The sequence below is a fragment of the Eumetopias jubatus genome, unplaced genomic scaffold (genome assembly GCF_037043125.1).
Source record: "Eumetopias jubatus isolate StellerSeaLion01/CBP00866 unplaced genomic scaffold, mEumJub1_p1.0 scaffold_12, whole genome shotgun sequence".
Classification (NCBI taxonomy): Eukaryota; Metazoa; Chordata; class Mammalia; order Carnivora; family Otariidae; genus Eumetopias; species Eumetopias jubatus.
In genome coordinates, this window is record NW_028274818.1 from 92,480,213 (window position 1) to 92,496,029 (window position 15,817).

The 15,817-nt window shown below is 54.5% G+C and overlaps 1 protein-coding gene across 5 annotated transcripts in view; it reads left to right on the forward strand.

Annotated features, from left to right (window-relative positions):
* The first annotated feature begins 2,347 nt into the window (after nucleotides 1-2,347).
* Nucleotides 2,348-15,817, forward strand: part of IL4R (interleukin 4 receptor) — a 37,226-nt gene continuing 23,756 nt past the window's right edge. For 3 of the 5 annotated variants that reach the window (XM_028110308.2, XM_028110307.2, XM_028110312.2), the window contains exon 1: nucleotides 2,348-2,455. The gene's annotated coding sequence lies outside the window, so the exon portion shown is untranslated. Of the gene's footprint in view, nucleotides 2,456-3,036; nucleotides 3,230-14,649; nucleotides 14,996-15,817 lie in introns of those variants that run through there. The other 2 variants (XM_028110310.2, XM_028110309.2) reach the window with 2 other exon arrangements.

The following is a 15,817-nucleotide window of genomic DNA, read 5'->3' on the forward strand; positions in this document are numbered from 1 at the left end:
TGACTGAACGTGTTTGGGGAATGTGAGTGAGTGGTTGCAAGGATGGGTGTGAATGTGTGTGCAAGCTATGTGTGCAAGCTTTTCCAGGCAGGATCAAACATTCCTCAGTGAAGGCAATGTCTACAGCTGCCCGGGTTGCTCTTCATGGAATTCATGTGAAATGCAGAATCCCCATCTGACCTGTTGGAATTCTCAGCTTGTCTGGCCAAGCTTCCTGTCCTTGCTGAGGCCTCTCTGCCTGTCTGCCTGGGCTGCCCCCCTCCAGTGCTCATTACACCCAACTGCTTGTGGTTCTTATTTGTCAGGCCCCGAGCCAGACCCCCAGGGCTAGGAAAGCGGGAGATGGGTCTGTATTTCTCACTCTCCCCACCTCCCAGCTCAGGGCCTGGCACATGGAGGCATCAGTGCATAGATACTGAATAATTGTAGTCTTTCTCACCTCCAGGTATTTGCTCACCCCATCCCCTCTGCCTGAATGCCTTTCCCTTTTCTCCCTCTCTCTCCCGCATTGACTTGTGGAGGGACCATCAGAGGCCACCTCCTCCAGGAAGCCATCCTCGACTCCCAGACTCTCTACAGTCTACTGACACATACTTGAGTTATAAGGTCAGAGAGCAAGGATCATGTTTATTTTGTATCTTCATAGCTGTGTCCTCAGCACTTATCATAGGGTTAGGCAACAGGGCCAAGAAAGAGTGAGGGCATAAAGAATAATGAAAGAGAATGGAAGTACCGTGTCCCCTCCTCCAGGAAGCCAACCCTTACTTCCTGCTTCCCCGGCTCACCCCCCAACCACAGCAACCCCACTGTGCTGTCCTTGGCTCTGAGGAGCTTGTCTCTACTCTAAGACCAGGAGCTCTTTGAGACTAAATGGGGTCCAATTACTCTTTGGGTCCCCAGCACTACCCAGCCTGAGTCTGCACATCTCTTACTTCACCTCCTCCCATTCTCCCCTCCTCAAGGCTCTCCAGCCAAGCTAGCCTTCAGACAATTCCTCCAACATGCCACCCCAGGGCTTTGCACATGCTATTTTCGCTCCCTAAATTAGTCTTCCCCTATATTCTCTCAAATATCAGCTCAAATATCTCCTCATCAGGGAAATCTTTCAACCACCGGCCCCACTGGCCTTATAGGTCCCTCTCTGTTTTACTTTTTTTTTTTTTTAGATATTATTTATTTATTTGAGAGAGAGAGAATGAGAGATAGAGAGCATGAGAGGGAAGAGGGTCAGAGGGAGAAGCAGACTCCCTGCTGAGCAGGGAGCCCGATGCGGGACTCGATCCCGGGACTCCAGGATCATGACCTGAGCCGAAGGCAGTCGCTTAACCAACTGAGCCACCCAGGCGCCCTTCTTTTTTTTTTTAAGACTTTATTTATTTGACGGAGAGGGACACAGCGAGAGAGGGAACACAAGCAGGGGGAGTGGGAGAGGGAGAAGCAGGCTTCCCGCTGAGCAGGGAGCCGGATGTGGGGCTCGATCCCAGAACCCTGAGACCATGACCTGAGCCGAAGGCAGACGCTTAACTCCTGAGCCACCCAGGCGCCCCTGTTTTACTTTTTCATTGGGACCTCTTGTTACCGGAAATACTTTACTCCTCAGTGTTCTTCCCCACCGTCTGGCTCCCCTGGGGCTTTTTTGGTGTCCAGTGGTTAATGGTCTATGGCACCTGGGTTCAAATCCCACACCTGCTAAGTAATTCTCAGCAAGTTGGCCCTCTGTGCCTCAGTTTCCCCGTCTGTAAAAAAATGAGTGATAGTAATATAGCTTCTTCATAAGGTAGTTGTGAGGATCAAATGAGTTACTACATGCAGAGCCTGCCAGATTGTACTAGCTATTATTGATATAAGGGTTGTTTCACTATCTAAATTCTTGTGGCGCCTAGCATATGGTAGGCGCTCAGTAAATATTAGAAGGAAAAACACCCACGGGCACTTAGCAGAAGCCAGAAGCCAGGCTGTTGGGACGCGGAGAAGGAAGAGAGCTGCCCAACAGCACCCCCCTCCACCCCTGGCCCGCCCCGCCCCAGCCCCAGCCCCAGATGCACCTGCCCTTCGGCAAAGTGCGTCCGGGGGCCTGGGGCCGTCCGGCAGGCCCCAGCAGGAGCTGGGACTTTATTCCGCGAGCCAGGGGGAAGCACTGCGGAGTTCTCCGCGGGGGCGGCCGCGCGCCCAGGGGGGCGGGCCGGGGGGGGTGGTCGGGGTCGCCCACTGCGAGGTCGGCGGCCGGCCGCAGAAGGCGCGGAGCGCGGTGCCTGGGCCGCTGGCGGGGGCCGGGCGCCGGGGAGGGCGGCGGGGGCGTAGGGCGGCGCCGGCGGCGGGGCGGGGCGCAGGAAGCCGGGGCGGGCCGGCTGGCGCGCTCAGGAAAGCCCCGCGCGGCACGGGCAGGACTGGCGGCCCGAGGGTCCCCCACTTCCCGCTCGGGCGCCGGCGCGGCGAATGGACCCGGGGCGCGCAGGTAGGATGCGGGGCCCGCGCGCGGGGCGTAAGCGGGGAATCGGCGCGGGGAGGGGCGCGGCCGCTGGCGGGACCAGGGGCAGCGGGGACCGCCGGGGCCACCCCGACCCCATCGGGGGCCGCCCGGAGCCCGCCCCTCCCCGCGCCTGGAGCGGTGGCCGGCTCTGCCCGGTGGTCGGGGGCGGGGGGGGGGCTAAGAGGTGGGGGGGGCAGCGGGCGCGCGGAGCCGGGGATCCCCGGCGCGCCCCCTCAGACTCGCACGGACCGGGAGACGCCAGGGGAGACGGCCCCTCGGGGACTCGAGGACGTCGCGAGCGTGGGGTCAGGCGGGGTTCGGGCCAGGCAGCCCCCTGGTCCCGGAGATCACCCCCTGCCCCGAGAGCAGGAAGTGGGTGAGGACCAACGGTCGAGGGGAGGGGGAGTTCTGAAAAATGAACTTGGTGACTCGGTGGAGGCGTCTGGGGAACCCGGGTCCCGTGGACCCTTTCTCTCCTTATTTGAATATTGGATAGACCTAATTATAATAGGGATCAAATATTTACTGGACTCATTTTGTACAGGTTCTGTCGGGAACTTTGAAAGTATTCTGAGTTAAGTCGCTAAACAACCGTTTTGGTCGGTGCGATGTGTGGATCAGTCCGTTTTTCAGATGAGGACGCTGAGGCCCCGGACAGTTGAGCTAGTTTGCCCCAGGTGACTCCTGCCTGCAAAGTGTGTGGCAGGATTCGAAGCCGGCAGTCTGACGCCAGAGCCTGCTGTTTTCCACCTGTCCACGGTATTTGTCAAACTATCCCATAAACAAATTATCCAGGGGATTTTATTAAAAGGCAGATTCCCAGGCTGCCTTCAGTGAGGTTCAGATTTAGTAAATCCAGGAATCTGGATTTTAAAACACACACACACACACACACACACACACACTTTGGATTTCTTAGATCAGGCAAGACTGAGGACCAGGCACACTCAGTCCTGCTGTTGGGATTTGCTGAGGGCTCCCGGGCCAGCCCTGATCCTGCTGGAGTCCTAGCCTCTCCTCTGTTCTCCCCCAGCCCTCTGTGAGGTTCCACCCCTGTAGCTCCTCCCCTAAGGGTGGCCTTTTAGAAGCATGGGTATTTCCTGGGACATCAGTGCCTTTATTAAAATCCTAAAGTCCCATGGGGAGACTGAGGGTGAGGTATACATTTGTCTAGGGTGTCCCCCCACAGTCAGGGCATTCAAGGTCCTGCAAAGGCCCCTTGAGCGCTGTTCACCTGCCCCATGGCTACAGGTGAGGATGCTGAGGTGTGGAATGGGAGGCAGCCTGCCCTAGCCATCCGCTCATGCATTAGCACCCGCTGGGCTCCTACCGAGCATTGCTCCAGTGGTGCTGGGAACGAGGGAGAAGCCAGACATGGATGGGAAGGTGGGTCTGGCCATGTTGTGGAAGGCCTTGAATGCCGTGCTGAGGAGCATGGCCTGGTGCACTTCACCTTTGCCTGAGCCCCCCAAAAATCACAGTGCAGATTCCTGGGCTCCACAGGGGAACTCCAGAGCCAAATCTGGAGGGGGGCCATGGGAGAGGGGCAAGGAGGGAAAACGGCTAGTGAGTCAGTCACCCTGGTTACCACACACCCAGTTACCAGCAGGTCTGGGATGACCTGAGGATTTCCAGATTCTGGGCAGTGACTCAGGAACTGATGTGTCTTATACAGCACGATCCCAGGGGTGCAGAAAGGTCAGGCCGGGGCAGGGAGGTGGTCCCCTGAGGCAGTCAGTTTCCTGCTGCTCTGATTTAGAAACGGAGCTGAAATGCACTGTCAAGGAAGTGACGGGAGAGCCTATCCTGGACCCCTCCTCTCCCTACGTCCCTACCCCTCTACCTCCAGGACCGAGGAGAGAGTTTGGGGTCAAGTGGCCCACTGCCCTCAGCTGCCTTTGATTGTACCTGGGAGCCAGGCAGGGACAGAAGCCATCCTGCCGCCCTCTCCCCACCCCCTGGGTGCTTCACATTTGTCAAGTTGGACTTTCATGAGGGTTGAGGACATCATGTTTTTTAAGATACTTGACAGAATTTCCAGTGCATAATACGTCACAACAAATGTTCATGACTCTTTTTGCCCATTAAGAAGTACCACTTGGAGGTTAAGAGCATGGACTCTGGAGCCAGATTGCCCAGGTTCAAACGCTAGGTTTACAATTGACTGATTTCTCAGGACCTCAGTCTCCCCATTTATGAAATGATAGTGACTACTTTATACCACCATAGTGATGATTAAATGAACAAGTAACTGTCAAGCGTCCAGATGGCATGGAATGAGCACTATGTGTTTGTTAAGTAAATAGATGAACCCCATTGGATGGGATTTAATGTACCCATTTTTGCCAGGGAGGAAACAGACCCAGGAATGTGTGCAGTGGCCTTGGCAGAAGCACTATATCTGGGAATGACAGGGAGGGATTTGAATCTGTTTTTCTTTCCAGCCTGCGTTCCTTCCCATTGTGCCAGTTTGCTCGTGTTAGCAGGAGGGACATCTTTCTGAGCATTCCTCATGGTCAGAGACCTGGCCGGTCACTTCTGGCCAGAATTCCCCTGGCTAGGCTAGAAGAGAGGCCAGTGGCGGGTGCCTGGGTGGCTCAGTTGGTTAAGCGACTGCCTTTGGCTCAGGTCATGATCCTGGAGTCCTGGGATCAAGTCCCGCATCAGGCTCCCTGCTCAGCAGGGAGTCTGCTTCTCCCTCTGACCCTCTTCCCTCTCATGCTCTCTATCTCTCATTCTCTCTCTCTCAAATAAATAAATAAAATCTTAAAAAAAAAAAAAAGAGAGGCCAGTGGCTTGCCTGCACATCATATGAACTTGCCCTTGCAAGAGCGTGGACCAGAAGCCCAGTGGAGACTGAGGGGTCTTGCAGTGGCCAGAGCATCCCGCATCAGACAGGTCGTGGCCTTGATGTGTGACTTCCAGGAAGTCACTGCTTCTCTGAGCCCAAAGCAGAGAAGAGCCCAGGTTTGCAGACCGGGGCGGGGGGGGCGGAGGGCCCTGGGTTCAATTTTAGACCTTGCTATTTCCTATCTGTGTGATCTTGAGCAAGTTGCTGAACCTCTCTAAGCCTCAGTTTGCTTGTCACTAAAATGGGTATTTTGGAGGGGGGTTGTTCATGAGATAATTTTCATAGGTACCTTGCCCACAGCTCAGCGATTGCTGTTTCTCTTCTTAGGACAATCACTTCTCCATACCTAGCCCCTGGCTTGCTCATTCATTTCTTCGACTATTTATCAAGCACCTGTATGTTCCAAGAGCTCCCGATAGAGCAGTGGACAAAGTCTTTGCTTTCCTGGAGTTTCAATTCTAATTGAGAAGACAGGCAATATGCAAGCAAACAAATACAGGCAGATGTACCCACCCCCCCCCCTTATTTCTAATGCTGAAATCTGCAGGCTCTGGAAACTGAAAGTTTTTCCATGACTTGATGGGAAGCAAGACCTGAGCTGAACTAATCACGAGGCACTTCGGTGTGTTTGTTTATCATCCCTGACTCGAATGCTTGTGTGTCTCGCTGCAGAGGAATTATTGTGAACGATCCAGGGAGTGCTGGACCCATGGCCTGCGGGGGGGGGGGGTGGGACTGGGGGACAGGGTGGTTATGTCAGGTGGGATTTTATACCAGATGACCTTTCTATAATTTGAGTTACTGTGAATTCTGAGACCTGCCCAGCGCCCCCAGACTTCACACAGGAGAACAGGGACTTGCAGTATCCCGTCAGGACCAGGAGAAAAAGGGAAGCAGGGGCAGGGTGGACTAGGGGGGGAGCCTCTGTGAAGAGGGACATTTAGGAAGTTGCAGGGCAGAGGCCTGGGGAAGAACGGGCCAGGTGGAAGGAACCACAGGGAAGGTCTTGTCCACCCCACTGACCCCACTTCCTGGCCTGTGGCTTGTCCCTGGCTCTGGGCGCACAGATCTGTCTAAACATGCATGTCTTTGCCTTTCCAACAAGTGGCCATGCCTCTGAGATTTCAGGTTTGGTTCCAACTGACTCATTCTCACTCTAGGGGCCCACGTGGCATTCTTGAGGTTGCTTTAGAGATCCACACGCTTCGCTCGAGCAGGCCTGGGTGCCGGCTCACTGGAGAGGATCACCAGCTGGGCTGGCATCTGAGTCTCCCCCCCCCCGCGCCCCCCCCCCGCGCCCCCCCTGCCACCACCACCTCCTCCCTGCCACAGGGAGAGAGGGAGGAAGTGGGTCCATGTGAGGGGAAGAGAGCTTGGCCCCCCTGGGTTTGGTGGAACATTTCCTAAAGGGGAAGGACTCATTCCGAGCAGCATGTTTATAAAGGGACTGACTGCGCCCCTAAAAGTAACAGGTACACACATGTCTTTGGGCTGACACTCAGCAAACATGTTAGGGGCAGGGGACACAGCAGTGACACAGAAGCAAGGGCCCTCATGGAGCTGACAGTCTAGGGAGAGAGGTGACTTTTGAGCTAAGACCCGAGGTAAGGGGACATGTGGATTTCCAAGAGAGTGATTCCCCCAGAGGGAGCAGCAGGTGCAAAGGCCCTGGGGTGGGAAGGAGCTTGGTGTGTCTGACACCCAAGGAAACTGCTGGGGTTGGATGGAATTGAGCAAGACAGGAGAGGGGTAGGAACACGGGTCCGGGAGGTAGAACAGAAACCAGACGCCCGCAAGTATCTCATTCACCTTTTAAAATGAGCTTACAGAGTAGGAACTGCTCTCAACCAGACTTTACAGACGAAGAAACGGGCACAGAGTCGTTGACGAACTTGTCCAGGGCCACACAGGTGGCAGAGCACGGCTGTGAACCCGGCAGCTCCAGCATCCTCGGTCCTTACCACGGTGTTTGAACACATCATGTGGATGTGGTCAGGCCAGGATGGTGTTTCAGGCGATCCAATCATTGTACGCATCATTTTACCAACAAGCGCCTTCCCGGCCACAGACAGGACGCACCAAAGCACGGGGGTGGGGGGTGTGGAAGAGGACCCCTGTCCACATCAGGCACTGAGCTGGCTGAAGGTGGGTAGATGAGTGGGTGCTTCCCCATTTCCCCGAGGAGGAAACTGAGGCTCAGGGTAGAGACTGATCTGGGTGACATAACTCCCAAGAGGCAGAGTCTGGATTCAACCCCGAGGCTGCTGACCTGGAAGCCTGTGCATTTAACTGCTGTTCTGAGTCATCCAGCCCAAGGAGTAGCGTCTAAAAGAACTACATTTCTTGGTCAGAAGTGAGGGAGCACAGCCTCCATTTTGGAGAACTGGGGTAGCCCTGAGGTTTTCCTAAGCCAGGAGTGTTCTGCCTTTTCAACAGAACTTCTCTGGAGAGGAGAGACACCAGATCTGTGGACAGGCAGCCCTCCAAGCCCATGGAGCTACAGCCTCTTAACAGTCTTGCATCTGGAGATGGAGTGTAGGCCTTCCAGAAGCCACATTTTCACAGCTGGACAGCTCTAACTGGGAGAACATCTTTCCTGAGATTTAGCCAAATTAACTTTCCAGTAGCATTCATGTTTCTGGCTCCTGTTCTGCCCGTCGGAAGTTGTAACCAGCTCCCTCCAACCTGAGCCCAGTATTTCTCTTACGCGGAATACAGAGTCACAGTTCTCTTGGTCATTCTTCCTGATTCAGGGAATTGTAAAGAATTCAGTCTGGCTTTAGATATGATCCAGTTGGTCAAAGTCAAACCCATTGCCTGCTTCCACCTGCCCAGTCACAGGGGGAGGGAGACTATCATCTCCTTGGATTTGGAGCCCATACCTCTGTTGATACAACCTGCAATCATGCTTCTGAGTGGCCACATCCCCCTTGGAGCTCACACTGGGCTTGCCAGCCAAAACCTCCAGATCTCTCTCCTACATTACTGTCCATCAAAGTTTATTCCATTCTGAGACTCCTTGTTTGAGGCTAACACTTGTTTTCAGCCTTTCTTGTTTTCTAGTAAATCTGCTTCAGGCTAAGTGGCTATCATTTTTTTTCCTCTGAGTGCTCCTTTGGCTTCATTCCACGGGTCTTGTTACACAATGTCATTCACTGCTAAAATAATTTACAATTTCCCATTCGATTACAAGCGTTATGCACTTCAGAATTTTTTTTAGGGTGTGTGATTTTTTTTAAAGTTATCTTTGTTGTTGGAGTCTAATTTCATTGTGTGTGATTACGGGATCACTGCGGCCGCCCCTTGATGGCTGCCTCCCCCACATCCACTGTTCACACAGACGCATGAGTAAGGCACAGTCTCTGGCCTGGAGGAACTTCCAGTCTGGAAAAGGAGAGGAAAGAAGGCCCAGCTCACTACTCCCGAGACTGGCAAGGATGTTGGGACAGAGGGACAGCGGGGGGCAGGGCTGAGGAAAGAGCAGAGTTTGAGCAGCAGTGTCCCAATATTTATGGCATGTGTGATATCGATGATGGAGAATTTGTTGAGGTCCTTGTAAGATTCCTCTGGTCAGTTTTTCTGTATATTCTTCTTATATTTGAAAAGATGTATATTTTCTGGTGGGTGTAAAGTTTTAGAAATCTGTGAGATCAAACTTGATCATTACATCATTCATATTTTCTGTTTTTGTGTGTTTTTCTCTATCTGATTTATCTCCCGCTCTGGTAGAGGATCTGTTCATTTCTCCTTGACCTTTTCTTGAAAATTTTTTTTTTTGCTTTATTTTCAAAGCCATATTGTTTGGTGCATATAAGTAGAATATATGAGTAGAAGGAGGGTTCATGATTTTTATAACTTCTTGGTGAATTGCTCCTTTTATCATAAAACAACCATCTTTTTCTCCTTTATACTTTGTTGCTTTGAATTCCATTTTATTCAGTATTTATGTTCCTATACCTGTTCCTATGTGCATTTTCCGTGACTTTTCTTTGACGCCAGTCTTGGAGCCACATAAATTGGAAAAAAAAATGTACATATCAATCTCAGCTCGGCAACCTACTTGCTCTGCAATCTGGGGCAGGTCCTTTTGCCGTTTGGGTCTTATTTTCCTTATCCATTAAATGCGGCTATGACTCACTTTGCCTCTCTCGTCTCCAGTTCCTGTGAAAATAGCTAGAATCGTGGATATGAGACGTGCTGCTGACGTCCCTGTGCACGGGTTAGTCACTGGCTGTGAGTATGGGCCGGCGTTCTAGGCAGTGAGGAGAGCAGGAGCTGAGGAGGACCTGGAGGGAGGGGGGACCGCACCCAGAGGGTGAAGGCCGACTTCACTGCAGCCGCCCTTGGATGGCTGCCTCCTCTGTTCACACAGACGCATGAGTAAGGCACAGTCTCTGGCCTGGAGGAACTTCCAGTCTGGAAAAGGAGAGGAAAGAAGGCCCAGCTCACTACTCCTGAGACTGGCAAGGATGTTGGGACAGAGGGACAGCCGGAGGAAAGGCTGAGGAAAGAGCAGAGTTTGAGCAGCAGTGTCCCGCGGGGAGTGGCATAGGAGGTGGGCACTGAGAGGGGACACTGTGGCACATTTGGGGACAGGTGGAGCAGGGCTGGGAGAGCACAGGGTTGACAGGGCAGCGTCCTCCCCTATGAAGGAGGAAGGCAGGGGGCTTGCAGAATTTTGAGGATCCTCCCTTGCCCCCGGGATGCTACTCAGCCACAAAGAGCAGGTGATGGGGGGGCAGTTCTCGAGCCCCACTCCTCATCACCATGACAGCCACATCCCGTGATGAGCAAGAGGTAATAGGGACAGAGGGCAGGGGACGTTTGAAAAGGCAACCCTTTGCCTTTAGGGGTGCCGGTGCACAGGGAAGCTGTGGCGTCCCACCTGTTGCTGCTTGTGCGTCTTGGTGGTGGCATCTCGGGACACCCACCCACCCTGGAGGATGTCAGGGGGTGGTGGGAAGCCAAAGAGGGACCACAAATGTGTGGTATGGGTTTTAAAACTGGGACTGTTGTCCAAATTTTAAAAAATCAGGAAAATAGGCATAGAAATCTGGATTTCTAGCTTCTTTTTGAAACTTTGAGAGACCTAGCAATGCCCAGGCCTTCGAGGATGTGACAAAGTGGAGGCTGCCTGTCAGGACTGGCCCGGGGCCCACTGTGCTATCATGTGTCATGTCATATGGGTCTGTCATTGTCATGTGTCTGAGTTCCCTTAGATCCTTGAGTCACCTCTGGGTGAGGGAGGGGTGGCTGTGAGCAGCAAGAGCCGAGGCAGGTGAGTAGAGGGTTGGTGGCCCCAGCAAAGGCCGAGGGGGGCTGGAAGTGCTGTCCAGAGAAGACTGCAGGTTCTGTGGGGGCCCTGGGGGCCCTGAGCCTGAAGGGCATGGCCTCTCTCCTCCTTTTTCCCTTTTCCCCCTTAGCGCGGCTTAAGTGCTGACGGGCACACAGCTTCGTGACTTTTCCTGATGTGTGCACATGGGTGCAGAACGCCACCTAGAAACAGAGCTTGACCAGTGCCCCGGAAGCTACGTTCCTGCCCAACCCCTTCTGTGTTCCCCGCCTCCGCCAGGGACACTTCCCTGACTTCTGACCCTAAGATCAGTTTGTCTCCTTTGGAACTTCTTGTGAATGAGTCCGTTTTGCCCTTTGGAGCCCAGCTTTCTCTTCCTTCCTTCCGTGCACCCCCGTGAAACCTGATGTGGCTGTCATGGGCACTGTCATGTCCTCAGGGTCTCAGAGCCTTTACTTGGTGCTTGGAGATGAGCTTTTGCCCCCTGCTTCATCCTCGCTGTCCCAGTGCCTCTTCCGAAGCCCCACCATGGTCTTCGCCTCTCCTTGCACTACCCGCGAGGCAAGTGGTTCTGCCCTCACTTCACAGATGAGGAGACGGAAGCCCTGAGAGGACCCCCAGCTACCAAGGCCTGTCAGATGGTCAGGGCAGAGCCTGCGCGCTCAGGCCCAGAGTTAGGCTTCTGTGTCTTGGACACTCCAGAGTCCCTGCCCACGTGAGTGGCCCCACACGTCTGTGTGTCCCTGACCATGCCAGGAATAATATGGGGTGGGGGGCTGCGGACAACAGGAAGAGCTCCGGGGAGAGACCCCTCCCCGCAGTGCCTGTCTGCAGACAGAAAGTGAACAGGGAGCTCTTCCCTGTGCGGACCTGGTTGGCCTGGCTTTGGGTTGGCCCAGGGGGCAAAGTCCTGGTCACTGTTGAGACAATTTCACAGATGAAGGCTGGGCCAAAAGGGCCAGAAACCACTTCCAGCCCAGTCGCTTCCCCCTTTGTCACCTTGGATGATTTTGGAATGCCGCTGCGCCTTGGTTTCCCTCCCTGCCGGGGGAGTGTTGGACCACATCTTCTACATGGGGCTTGCCAGGAGGGACAGACAGATGTGCACAGAAGGAGCAAACTTGTGGCTGCTTCCTCCGTGCCAGGCTCTGGACCACAGACTCCAGAGCCAGAAGGTCTGGGTTCAAATCCAGGCCCATCGCTTACTAGCAGTACATCCTTGGGCCAGTTCCTGAACCTCTGGGCATCAGTTTCCCTGTGTCTGCCGTGGGGGTGATACTGCATCTGCCATATTCTTCGGGTTGAAGTCAGGGTTAAGCGAGTCAGTGAAGTTTAAGTGCGAGGCAGAGTTTGGTATGACCCAGACTGAGGCCAGTCAGTGGGGGTCGGAGCCACGGGCAGAAGGGCGCAGGGCATGGTCTCTAACGGCTGGAGGAACTGGGGACGTGCAGGGGCATTCATGGTGCCTTCCACGGACCTCAGGAAGCAGGCCCGCTGGGAGCCACGGCTGTCACCAAGACAACCAAAATCTAATCAGTGTCCTGAGGCCAGGACCATAATCATGGTAATGCCCCGACTACCGGCTCTCTGCAGTTTCCCCGGGTGGCCAAGTTCAGGGCCTGCATTAAGGAATCTAAGGAGATTCTGAGCCAGAATTGGTCAGTGTTTATTCGGCTGTGAGAGATGGATAATTCCAGCTTTGGGGGGGAGCTGTGTCCCCGTCTTCATCAGGGATGGCTGCATTCAGCAAATACCCCTGGCCCCTCCGCTGTTTGCTGAGCACATACTAGGTTCTAGGGCCCCAGCAATGAACAGGGTGGTGGACACAGCCTCCGGCCTTGTGGACGCTGGCGTCCTGGGGGGCCCTTGGACAATGCATAGGACACGTGTGCATGTGGTAAGCCACAAGGACTAAGTGCTGAGCAGAGAAATGGGCTTGCAAGTGATGGGGATCAGCTGCTGCTCCTGACCACGTGGTGTCTGGATGCTTGAGTCCCTCAGGCTCCGCCTTCTCCCTGGGGCCTCTGGGGACCTTCTGAAGCGTGGCTTCCAGGCTCCTCGTGGGGCCTCCTGCCTTTGCAGGGTTCCCATTGGCAGCTGGGACTCAGTGTAGGTACAGCTAACATGCTGTTCACACTGCCATAAAGTGGCCAGCCTGTCCCCAAGACGGTGGTCTTCAGCCCCCTCCTGGCTCTCTCAGGCAAGGCTTTGTCTCTCTCTGCACAACCCCCTGGGCCTCAGACACAGCTGATGACCCTCAGGCCTGTCTCTAACCCGAGCCTTCCTTCTGAGCTCCAGGCCACTAGAACACCTGCCTCCTAGATGCCCCCCAGGGGCCCCCCACCTGCTCGGACTCGTCGTGTCCACAGCGTGGCGGGGCACGTGATCTTCCTGGCGCCACCGTCCACCCACTGCCCAGCCTGAGGCCACTTCTGCCTCCCAACCCCCCCCCACCCATCCATCAGCAAGTTCACCACCTCTACCTCCCACACAGGGCTGAGTCTGCCCCTCTCCTCCAGCAGCACCGGCCCTCCCAACCCAGCCATCCACCTCGGGCCTGAACCCATGGCCCTTCTCCGCACACAAGCTGGAGTGGACTTTCTGGCAGGTGCACCTGCTCCTCTCCTGCTTAGCAGCCTTCAGTGGCTCCCCACTGCCCTGGGGATGGACGGAGTCTGAATCATGTACTGTGCCTAGCTGACGGCATTCTCTTCTGGCCCCGCTGACCTCTCCTTTCTATCCATTGCTGCAGCCAAGGGCCTGTCTTTCGGGGTAGGAGCTAGGCCGTGTCCTCCCTCCTCCCTGGCTGTTCCCTCATTCCTTGTTCATCCCTGCTCCCGATCTCTCCCTCTCCTAAGACTCATCGAGATCAAACATGGGCTGATTATTGTAGTCTCCTCACAGGGAGGACTTAAAGCATCTAGAACAGTGCCTGGCACTAAGGGAGCACTATGTAAGTGTAGAAATAAGAATAAAATAGAAGACACACGGTCGTTTATTGAAGGGGTTGGGGAGCTCTGTGCCAGGCTTGGTGTTCTGCTTCCAGAGGATGAGACTTTGCCTGTCCTCATGAGCCCACAGTGCCTCCCGTACATGGGATGCTCTTCCTCCCTCTCCAAGCATGCACCCCTGCCCTCCCCTGGGGAATTCTCGTTCATTCCTCCAGGGACACCTGACACTCTAGGGCCAGCATGGATCTTCCCCAAACAGCCTCTTACCTTTCCTGATACTGTTTCCCACCGCCCCCCCCCCCGGCAGGCCTCTTTCTCACACAGGGCCCTCCCACACTCCACGGCAGCCTGACACATGGCAGCTCCAGCCTTCTGGTGGCTCAGGAACAAACGACAGTCATGCTCCACCCCGATTCATTCTCTTCCCAAAGTCCATTCTGTCAGCGAATCCCGTTGGCTCAGCCTTCGGCCAATCTAGAAGTCAGCCCTTCTTGCTGATCCTTCCCAGCATCTGCTGCCTGGACGAGGGCAGGAGGCTCCTCACCGGTGCCTGCTTCTGCCCTTGACTCCATGGGCCTTTCAGACCACACAACCAGAGGGATGGTTTGAAAAGTCTCATCGGGTCAATTTCTGCTCAAAAACCTCCAGTAACTTCTCTTTCTAAGTTATTTGTCGAAGGGAAGAAGGAAGAAATGAATGGGTGAGTTGAGTGAACGAATGAATGGCTTTCTCTGCGTCGGTAGCCACTGGCATTTAGTAAGTGCTCAGAAAGCACAGCAGGAGCACACGTGGGCTCGGGCGAGTGGGCAAGGAGCGGGGACGCACAGTAGGTCCACAGGAAGCCTGCTGGACCCCGTTGGCCGAGGCTGCTGATTCTCGCCCCCAGTGGGAGTAGGACCAGCCTGCCGCCACCCGTCACGTCCACTCGCTGGGCCGCGAGCCGAGGAGACAGAGGCCAGGCCATTTTGGGGCCCGGGGCTGGCCTGCATCACCCGCGGGGCGGGGCCGCTGATGCGGCTGCCAGTTCTGGGAACCCCAGCCGGGCAGCAGTTCTGGGAAAGCCGCTGCTCTGGGGAGAAGTGTGGCCCTGGCCCTGCGCCAGGGCGGCCCAGCTGTCCTGGAAGACAGAGGAAGCTCCAGGCCAGCCTCAGACTGGAGTCGCAGGGGCCAGCAGCTCCCCAGGGAGGCCACCCCAAGCCCCCACTGTCATTGGCTTTCTCTTCACGTGCGCTTGTCATGGGACTGGCTGCATCCTGTCTGCCCATCCAGCCCCCCTTCAAGCTGGTTTGCAGTCAAGAAAGGGAAGAGGAGCGGGGAGCCAGAGGCCCTGCGCCCCGTTGGGCTCAGGAAGAGCTGCGCGGTCACTTCCTGACTGCTGCTGGCCTCTGACATTTCAAGGCTTGCCACTCACGGCCTCCCAGATACAGAGAGTAAGTTAAGTGTACCTCACTGCCGGCAGGAGGGTTTTCCCACGTCTTGCTAGTTCGGACTCTCGCCGACTGTAGCTTCCTCCCTCCCTGACCTTGACTTTGTCGCTTGCCATCTCTAAACCTCAATTTTGGCCCAATGGCACCACATCCCAGGGTGGCAAGGGCTGCATTTCAAGAGGCAGCAAAATCAGGGGTCAGGCACATGGGTTCTGGAGTGAGACTGCCTGGGTTCACATCCTAGCTCTGCAACTTCTCTGTGCCTCAGTCTCCTCATCTGTAAAATGGGGGTTTTAATGGCGCCTACCTCATAGAGTTGTGTGCATAGCAACAGCTTGGTACCCCGTGTTTAAAAATAGATTTTAGAATTTGTTATTCTTGACTTTTAACCAATCACTCATTTAATAAATATTTACTGAGCACATACTATGTATGTATGAGGCACTGTTTGGGTCCTGGGGACAAAGCAATGACCATAAAGCTCTGTCCTCACAGAGTTTGGGGCTTGTATTCTCGTGGTAGGGAGACAAACAGTACATATATAGACAAATAATTTAAATGTTACAAATGATCTTTGACACTCCCAGTGTCATGAACTAGCAGAAGAATGAAAGGGGCTGTTTCATATTTTGCCAAGATGGAATACCTTTTGGGTGAATCACTTAGGTCCTTTGCCTATTATTTTTCTTAAAGGGACGTTTGTCTTATTGATTTGTAAGACCTTTTTATATATAAAGGCCATTAAGCCCCTGCAGTGTAGACTGCTATCTTTTTCTGGTCTTTGCTTGCTTTTTTTTTTTTTTAATGGCGTATTTCCACCTGGGG